A 9,601-nucleotide genomic window follows, 5' to 3' on the forward strand; every position below is an offset into this window, starting at 1 on the left:
CTCGACGAGGCTGAGCCAGCACCGTGACACGGACACGCAAACGCCTTCTCGGATGCAAGCAAGCAGGTCAGGTGCGTGGCGTGCCGGGGCTGGACACCGCCACCGAGTTGAGTCCGGAGACCACTCGCGCAGCTGAGCCACCGCCGTTACACGGTCACACAAACGCCTTCTCGGATGCAAGCCAGCAGGTCAGGTGCGTGGCGTGCTGGTGTCGAGGCACCGCCAGTGAGTTGAGTCGGGTTAGCCACTGCAGCAGCGGAAGCACGGCCCTTACACGGAGGCACACAGACACACGCACAAAGAACACACCTCCGGGGCTGCAAGCATCGATAGGAGGTCCACGTGCTGTGAACGGACACCGCCACTGCGTTGAGTTAACCGACCACTCGAGCAGCTGTGCCAACCGCCGTGACACGGACGCACAACCGCCCTCCTCCCCGGGATGCAAGTCAAGCAGGTCAGGTGCGCGGCGTGCTGGGGTTGGACCCCGCCACTGAGTTGAGTCCGGAGACCACTCCAGCAGCTGAGCCCCCGCCGTGACACGGGTCGCACAAACGCCTACTCGGATGCATGCAAGGAGAACAGGAGCCCGCCGTGCTGGTGCCGGACACCGCCACTGAGTTGAGTCGGCGAACGACTGCGAGCGGCTGCGCCACCCACGTGACACGGGCGCCACCTGGTGGATGCAAGCCAGCGTTACAAGTGCGCGGCGTGCTGAGGTTGGACCGAGCCACGGCACGGAGTTTTGGCCCACCACTCGAGCAGCTGGACCGCCGCCGTGACACGGACACACAAACGCCTTCCCGGACTAAAGCGGGCAGGACAGGTGCGTGCCGTGCTGGGGTCGGACCAAGGCCACAGGGTTGAGTGGGCAAACGCCGGCAGCAGCCGAACCAACGCCCTGGCACGGGCACACCACAGCGGCTTGTCGGAGGCCAGCAGACGAAGAGGTCAGGTGCGTGGCGTGCTGGGGTTGGACTCCGCCGCTGAGTTGAGTTGGGAAACCACTCAGGCAGCTGAGCCCCCGCCGTGACACGGACACACAAACGCCTCCCTCGGATGCCAGCCAGCCGAGCAAGCACTCGAAAGTGCGTGGCCTGCTCGTGTTGGACACCGCCACTCGGTTGAGTCCGCCAACGACTTGCAGCAGCTGAACCGCCACCGTGACACGGGGACACACAAACGCCGTCTCGGATGCAAGCAAGCAGGACAGGTGCGCGTCGTGCTGGGGTCGAGCCCCGCCACCGAGTTGAGTACGAAGACCACTCGGGAAGCTGAGCCGCCGCCGTGACACGGGTCGCACAAACGCCTTCTCGGATGCAAGCCAGGCGGTCAGGTGCGTGGCGTGCTGGGGTCGGACCACGCCACTGAGTTGAGTCGGCAGACGACTCAAGCAGCCGAACCACCACCGTTGACACAGTCACCTTCCGGCGCATGCAAGGCAGGAGGGCAGGTGCGTGGCGTGCTGGGGTTGGACACCGCCACTCAGTTGAGTTCGAAAACCACTGCAGCAGCTGCGCCACCCCCGTGACACGGACACACAAACGCCTCCCGGAATGCAAGCGCAATCCCGCCGCCGCGGGGCTCATTTGCGACCAGCGTTCCTTCATATATGTTTCCGCCCTTTGCTTATCATCAGAACGGGAAAGACTCTCCTGTCAGCTCAGTGCGGATTTGTCTAGGGCTTATTTGCTCACCTCTCCTCGCCCTTTTGTTCGGAACATGGTAGCCCCCTTCGCAGGAAGAACGAGTGCGGGGCGTGCCGGCATCAGTGATGCCCTAGGGTTGCGGTTAGTTAGGTGGGAGGTGCCCCCTCCAACTCACCTACTGCACGGAGGAACAAGGCCATTGTGTTGAGCTGTCAGAACCGGGCGAGCGGCCTGCGCAACGATCTTCCCTCGCCGACAAGGAAGACCGTGCTCGTCCCAGGTACCAAAAGTGGGTGCAACCGGCCGAAACGGCAGATGCACAACACGCCACAAAAAGGAAATGCCACATTGCCGAGCCGTGTGTCGTGCTGCACACCTGCCGTAATGGTAGAGAAATGGTTTGCACGGCCTGAAGAACGGGTTCGCCAAGCAGTGAGTGCCGATCACTGTCCCGTTTCAGGAACCGTCACGTGCCTCTTGCACCGAAGTGCACTCGCGGATCGCCTTGGTCTCCCAGACAACGAAACGACAACGTCCATCCACCCGGAAGAAATCCGGGTCAGCGGAGGGCCAACTCTCAGCGTTCTGCAGCAGTGCATGCACGATGGGCCGCCAAGGGCCCCCCCAGTACCTACAAGTTCTTGTCGGCACGGGAGGTCACCACTTAGCACGCCACCCAAGCGGCTGCAGCACACGCACGATGGGCCGCCAAGGGCCCCCCCAGTACCTACAAGTGTTTGTCGGCACGGGAGGTCACCACTTAGCACGGCACCCAAGCGGCATGCACTACATGAACGATGGGCCGCCAAGGGCCCCCCCAGTACCTACAAGTCCTTGTCGGCACGGGAGGTCACCACTTAGCACGCCACCCAAGCGTCTGCAGCACATGCACGATGGGCCGCCAAGGGCCCCCCCAGTACCTACAAGTGCTTGTCGGCACGGGAGGTCACCACTTAGCACGCCACCCAAGCGTCGTGAACTACATGCACGATGGGCCGCCAAGGGCCCCCCCAGTACCTACAAGTTCTTGTCGGCACGGGAGGTCACCACTTAGCACGGCACCCCAGCGCACACACACACCACCACACTGAGATCCCTACCACCAGGGACGTGAAATAAATGTCAATCATGGAGTTTGTAGGCGACGATGGGGAACATTCCAGCTCACCGTAGTTCCCATCGAACGCCAGAGGATGGCATCTGTGACCGCCAGGTCACATATCTGAGACATTGTCCAGTTAAGCAATCGCACGGTTTCGAGCCGGCCGCCGAGCGTTGCCTTGCATTCTTATGTATCTCATCCATCTCTTTAGAATGCAACATGTACGGAACACGGCACTTTGCTGCCTCAAAGTGCTGGCACTCTGCACCAAAAGTGCCCTTGTTTTTAAAACGTTCGAGCCGTCAGGTTCAAAGTTTCGGACTTAGGATCTTTTGACCGCCAGGTCACATATCTGAGACATTGTCCAGTTAAGCAATCGCACGGTTTCGAGCCGGCCGCCGAGCGTTGCCTTGCATTCTTATGTATCTCATCCATCTCTTTAGAATGCAACATGTACGGAACACGGCACTTTGCTGCCTCAAAGTGCTGGCACTCTGCACCAAAAGTGCCCTTGTTTTTAAAGCGTTCGAGCCGTCAGGTTCAAAGTTTCGGACTTAGAATCTTTTTGACCGCCAGGTCACATAACCATTATCCACTTAAGCAATCGCACGGTTTCGAGCCGGCCGCCGAGCGTTGCCTTGCATTCTTGTGTATCTAATCCATTTCTTTAGAATGCAAAATAAAAGGAACTTAGCACTTTGCTGCCTCAAAGTGCTGGCACTCTGCACCAAAAGTGCCCTTTTTGTTAAAACGTTCGAGCCGTCAGGTTCAAAGTTTCGGACTTAGAATCTTTTTGACCGCCAGGTCACATCAGCATTATCCACTTAAGCAATCGCACGGTTTCGAGCCGGCCGCCGAGCGTTGCCTTGCATTCTTGTGTATCTAATCCATTTCTTTAGAATGCAAAATAAAAGGAACTTAGCACTTTGCTGCCTCAAAGTGCTGGCACTCTGCACCAAAAGTGCCCTTTTTTCATTTCGAGCCATTAGGTCCGTTAGTTTTCGGCTTAGAACTGGAACCGCTTCCAGATTCCCCCAAAGCCGCATGGAAAGCAAGCCAGCGAAAAGAACTTTGCACTTTGCCCTCTCAAAGTGCAGGCACTCTGCCCCAAAAGTGCCTTGACCTCGAGCCTATAGGTGCAAGCTTATAGGCATGGAACTGTGGACACTCCAGTTCCGTTGGCTAACGCACTGCTTTCTCGTGTTGCCCGGCGTGCGTAGGAACTCGGCACTCTGCACCCGAAGTGCCAGCACTCTTCGCCCAAAGTGCATTTTGCTAAATAAACCATTGACAAGGCGTCTGCACGACCACCCGACAATTGTTTATTGATATATATACTAGCCTATAATATATATATCTGACTAGAGTCACCACCGGCCAGGCAACTCTAGCCGTTTTCCAGAACAAACCCAGGAATTTTCGAAAAAATGACAAAGTGTCTGGCGACCCATCAGACACTTGAGTGCACTTCAAAAGGACTTATATTTGCCCAAAGTCCCCATCCGCGAAGTAACACTTTCCTGGGTATCTTTTTCAGTCACTCCCATTGACCAAAAATGTTCTGAAAAACGAGTTCCCGAAAATCTCCGGGCACCCCGCCAACCCACCTATCCAGAAATGGCTGGTGGCCACCTGGGCGGGGTGTCCCCGGTAGTCCTACCGGGGAAGGTGCCTGGGAGGCCCGCAAACCGGATCTGTCGAACCTTCATGGAGGCTCCCGAGGACAAACCATTAACCAGCCTCCCAGCAGCTGTGCTGGGAATTGCCTGCGGATACCTCCAAGGGACTGACCCTCCGACCTCTGCGGGAAACCACGCACTGTGTCCCCGGTTCGCCGACCGGATCTGCCCCATAGACTTCCGTCCGGCAAACCATTAACCAGCCTCCCTGAAGCTCTGCTGGAAATTGCCGGAGACTAGTCCCAAGGGACTGACCCGCCGGCCTCTGCCGGAAACCACGCACTCTGGGCCCGGTTCGCCGACCGGATCTGCCCCATAGACTTCCCACCGCGCTCCTGCTCCTTGCTCTGACCGCTCAGGGAGCCTCAAATTCGGTGGGACCACCGCACCCTGAGGTGCATTTTTTTTCAAAGGCCCGAAGTACCCCTGGACCATCTCTCTGCCAGAGACTAAGTCCAAACTGGTTAATGAGTTACACCGGCACCATACACCGCGGGCTTTTTTTCAACTGTTGCCCCCGCCAGCAGTGCTTCTGCCCGGCTACCACCGGGCAAATCGGGGCCCCTGTCACCAGCTGGCTGGACCATCTCTCTGCCAGAGACTAAGTCCAAACTGGTTAATGAGTTACACCGGCTCCATACACCACGGGCTTTTCTTCAACTGTCGCCCCCGCCAGCAGTGCTTCTGCCCGGCTACCACCGGGCAAACCGGGCCCCTCACACCAGCTGGCTGGACCATCTCTCTGCCAGAGACTAAGTCCAAACTGGTTAATGAGTTACACAGGGTCCATACACCGCGGGCTGATTTTCAAATGTTGCCCGTGCCAGCGGTGCTTCTACCCGGCTACCACCGGGCAAATCGGGTGCCTCACACCAGCTGGCAGGCTGGACCGTCTCTCTGCCAGAGACGAAATCCGAACTGGTTAATGAGTTACACAGGGTCCATACACCGCGGGCTTTTGCTCAACTGTTGCCCCCGCCAGCAGTGCTTCTGCCCGGCTACCAACGGGCAAATCGGGGCCCCTGTCACCAGCTGGCTGGACCATCTCTCTGCCAGAGACTAAGTCCAAACTGGTTAATGAGTTACACCGGCTCCATACACCACGGGCTTTTCTTCAACTGTCGCCCCCGCCAGCAGTGCTTCTGCCCGGCTACCACCGGGCAAACCGGGCCCCTCACACCAGCTGGCTGGACCATCTCTCTGCCAGAGACTAAGTCCAAACTGGTTAATGAGTTACACAGGGTCCATACACCGCGGGCTGATTTTCAAATGTTGCCCGTGCCAGCGGTGCTTCTCCCCGGCTCCAACCGGGCAAATCGGGTGCCTCACACCAGCTGGCAGGCTGGACCGTCTCTCTGCCAGAGACGAAATCCGAACTGGTTAATGAGTTACACAGGGTCCATACACCGCGGGCTTTTGCTCAACTGTTGCCCCTGCTGGCAGTGCTTCTTCCCGGCTTCCACCGGTCAAGTCGGGTGCCTCGCACCAGCTGGCTGGACCGTCTCTCTGCCAGAGACTAAGTCCCAACTGGTTAATGAGTTTCACCAGCTCCGTACTCCGCGGGCTGGCTACTCCTCCGTCCCGGCCGCCGCCGGTCCTCCTCCCCGGGTGCCTCCGGGGCTCCTCGGGTCCCTTACGCGAGGGGAGGGCTTCCCTGTCTGCCGCTGGCCACCAGGCAGCCGCTTTCCCCACGGCCAAACAAGCCGGAGAAAGAGCTAGAAATTCGGGAAAATACTAGCCCATTCCGGCCGAATGGCCGTCGGGGCGGCCGCCCGTGGCGGCCCCAGCAGACATGGGACCTCGGTCGGGGACCACTTCTCACTCTCGGCCGTGTACTTCCTTGGATCTCCAAAACTGGTTAATGTTTTACCACCGTTTTCGCCCTCCTACTAATCTGCAGGTACCCCGCCAACCCACCTGACCGCAATCGGCCTTCGCTTACGTCAGCGGGAAACCCTCCGGTAGTCCTACCGCCGAGGAGGCTCCGCCGGCGGTATGGCTGGTCAAATTGACTCCCTTAGCCGACCACGGTTCTTTTTTAAACAGCATTTTTTCTCAATTCCAACGGCCAGGCCGCCTTGCTGGGGGTCTCCCCGTCCCAGGGACGTCACCCCCCGGGCGGCAGGGCACACCGGGCCGCTCACACCAGCTGGCTGGACCATCTCTCTGCCAGAGACTAAGTCCAAACTGGTTAATGAGTTACACAGGGTCCATACACCGCGGGCTGATTTTCAAATGTTGCCCGTGCCAGCGGTGCTTCTCCCCGTCTGCCACCGAGCAAATCGGGTGCCTCACACCAGCTGGCAGGCTGGACCGTCTCTCTGCCAGAGACGAAATCCGAACTGGTTAATGAGTTACACAGGGTCCATACACCGCGGGCTTTTGCTCAACTGTTGCCCCTGCTGGCAGTGCTTCTTCCCGGCTTCCACCGGTCAAGTCGGGTGCCTCGCACCAGCTGGCTGGACCGTCTCTCTGCCAGAGACTAAGTCCCAACTGGTTAATGAGTTTCACCAGCTCCGTACTCCGCGGGCTGGCTACTCCTCCGTCCCGGCCGCCGCCGGTCCTCCTCCCCGGGTGCCTCCGGGGCTCCTCGGGTCCCTTACGCGAGGGGAGGGCTTCCCTGTCTGCCGCTGGCCACCAGGCAGCCGCTTTCCCCACGGCCAAACAAGCCGGAGAAAGAGCTAGAAATTCGGGAAAATACTAGCCCATTCCGGCCGAATGGCCGTCGGGGCGGCAGCCCGTGGCGGCCCCAGCAGACATGGGACCTCGGTCGGGGACCACTTCTCACTCTCGGCCGTGTACTTCCTTGGATCTCCAAAACTGGTTAATGTTTTCCCACCGTTTTCGCCCTCCTACTAATCTGCAGGTACCCCGCCAACCCACCTGACCGCAATCGGCCTTCGCTTACGTCAGCGGGAAACCCTCCGGTAGTCCTACCGCCGAGGAGGCTCCGCCGGCGGTATGGCTGGTCAAATTGACTCCCTTAGCCGACCACGGTTCTTTTTTAAACAGCATTTTTTCTCAATTCCAACGGCCAGGCCGCCTTGCTGGGGGTCTCCCCGTCCCAGGGACGTCACCCCCCGGGCGGCAGGGCACACCGGGCCGCTCACACCAGCTGGCTGGACCATCTCTCTGCCAGAGACTAAGTCCAAACTGGTTAATGAGTTACACAGGGTCCATACACCGCGGGCTGATTTTCAAATGTTGCCCGTGCCAGCGGTGCTTCTCCCCGTCTGCCACCGGGCAAATCGGGTGCCTCACACCAGCTGGCAGGCTGGACCGTCTCTCTGCCAGAGACGAAATCCGAACTGGTTAAGGAGTTACACAGGGTCCATACACCGCGGGCTTTTGCTCAACTGTTGCCCCTGCTGGCAGTGCTTCTCCCCGGCTACCACCGGGCAGATCGGGTGCCTCACACCAGCTGGCTGGCTGGACCGTCTCTGTGCCAGAGACTAAGTCCCAACTGGTTAATGAGTTTCACCAGCTCCATACTCCGCGGGCTGGCTACTCCTCCGTTCCGGCCGCCGCCGGTCCCCCTCCCCGGGTGCCTCCGGGGCTCCTCGGGTCCCTTACGCGAGGGGAGGGCTTCCCTGTCTGCCGCTGGCCACCAGGCAGCCGCTTTCCGCACGGCCAAACAAGCCGGAGAAAGAGCTAGAAATTCGGGAAAATACTAGCCCATTCCGGCCGAATGGCCGTCGGGGCGGCAGCCCGTGGCGGCCCCAGCAGACATGGGACCTCGGTCGGGGACCACTTCTCACTCTCGGCCGTGTACTTCCTTGGATCTCCAAAACTGGTTAATGTTTTCCCACCGTTTTCGCCCTCCTACTAATCTGCAGGTACCCCGCCAACCCACCTGACCGCAATCGGCCTTCGCTTACGTCAGCGGGAAACCCTCCGGTAGTCCTACCGCCGAGGAGGCTCCGCCGGCGGTATGGCTGGTCAAATTGACTCCCTTAGCCGACCACGGTTCTTTTTTAAGAAGCATTTTTTCTCAATTCCAACGGCCAGGCCGCCTTGCTGGGGGTCTCCCCGTCCCCGAAACGCCACCCCCCGGGCGGCAGGTCCTTCCAGAGCGCCGCCTACAGGTCGACAAACTATGCACTGGTTAATGCTGTCCCCGACTGGTTAATGTTGTCCCCAACTGGTTAATGTTTTCCCCGCTGCTCCAGGGACCAAATTTCGACGGGTTAATGACTTGCCCGACGCTCCAGCGGCTGCGGCGTTGGTGGTTAATGTTTTCTCCGACTGCTTCATGCTTTCCGCCACTGGTTAATGTTTTCCGTGCTGCTCCAGGGACAAAGTTCGGACTGGTTAATGACTTCCACGATGCTCCAGCGGCTGCGGCTTGCTTCTCAATGTTTTCCCCGACTGGTTAATGTTTTGCCTGCTGCTCCAGGGACAAAGTACCGACTGGTTAATGACTTCCACGATGCTCCAGCGGCTGCGGCTTGCTGCTCAATGTTTTCCCCGGCTGGTTAATGTTTTGCCTGCTGCTCCAGGGACAAAGTACCGACTGGTTAATGACTTCCACGATGCTCCAGCGGCTGCGGCTTGCTGCTCAATGTTTTCCCCGACTGGTTAATGTTTTGCCTGCTGCTCCAGGGACAAAGTACCGACTGGTTAATGACTTCCACGATGCTCCAGCGGCTGCGGCTTGCTGCTCAATGTTTTCCCCGACTGGTTAATGTTTTGCCTGCTGCTCCACGGACAAAGTACCGACTGGTTAATGACTTCCACGATGCTCCAGCGGCTGCGGCTTGCTGCTCAATGTTTTCCCCGACTGGTTAATGTTTTGCCTGCTGCTCCAGGGACAAAGTACCGACTGGTTAATGACTTCCACGATGCTCCAGCGGCTGCGGCTTGCTGCTCAATGTTTTCCCCGGCTGGTTAATGTTTTGCCTGCTGCTCCAGGGACAAAGTACCGACTGGTTAATGACTTCCACGATGCTCCAGCGGCTGCGGCTTCCTGCTCAATGTTTTCCCCGACTGGTTAATGTTTTGCCTGCTGCTCCAGGGACAAAGTACCGACTGGTTAATGACTTCCACGATGCTCCAGCGGCTGCGGCTTCCTGCTCAATGTTTTCCCCGACTGGTTAATGTTTTGCCTGCTGCTCCAGGGACAAAGTACCGACTGGTTAATGACTTCCACGATGCTCCAGCGGCTGCGGCTT

Source organism: Carcharhinus amblyrhynchos, unplaced genomic scaffold (assembly GCF_965287045.1).
Source record: "Carcharhinus amblyrhynchos unplaced genomic scaffold, sCarAmb.v2.hapA chromosome_201, whole genome shotgun sequence".
NCBI classification, from domain to species: domain Eukaryota; kingdom Metazoa; phylum Chordata; class Chondrichthyes; order Carcharhiniformes; family Carcharhinidae; genus Carcharhinus; species Carcharhinus amblyrhynchos.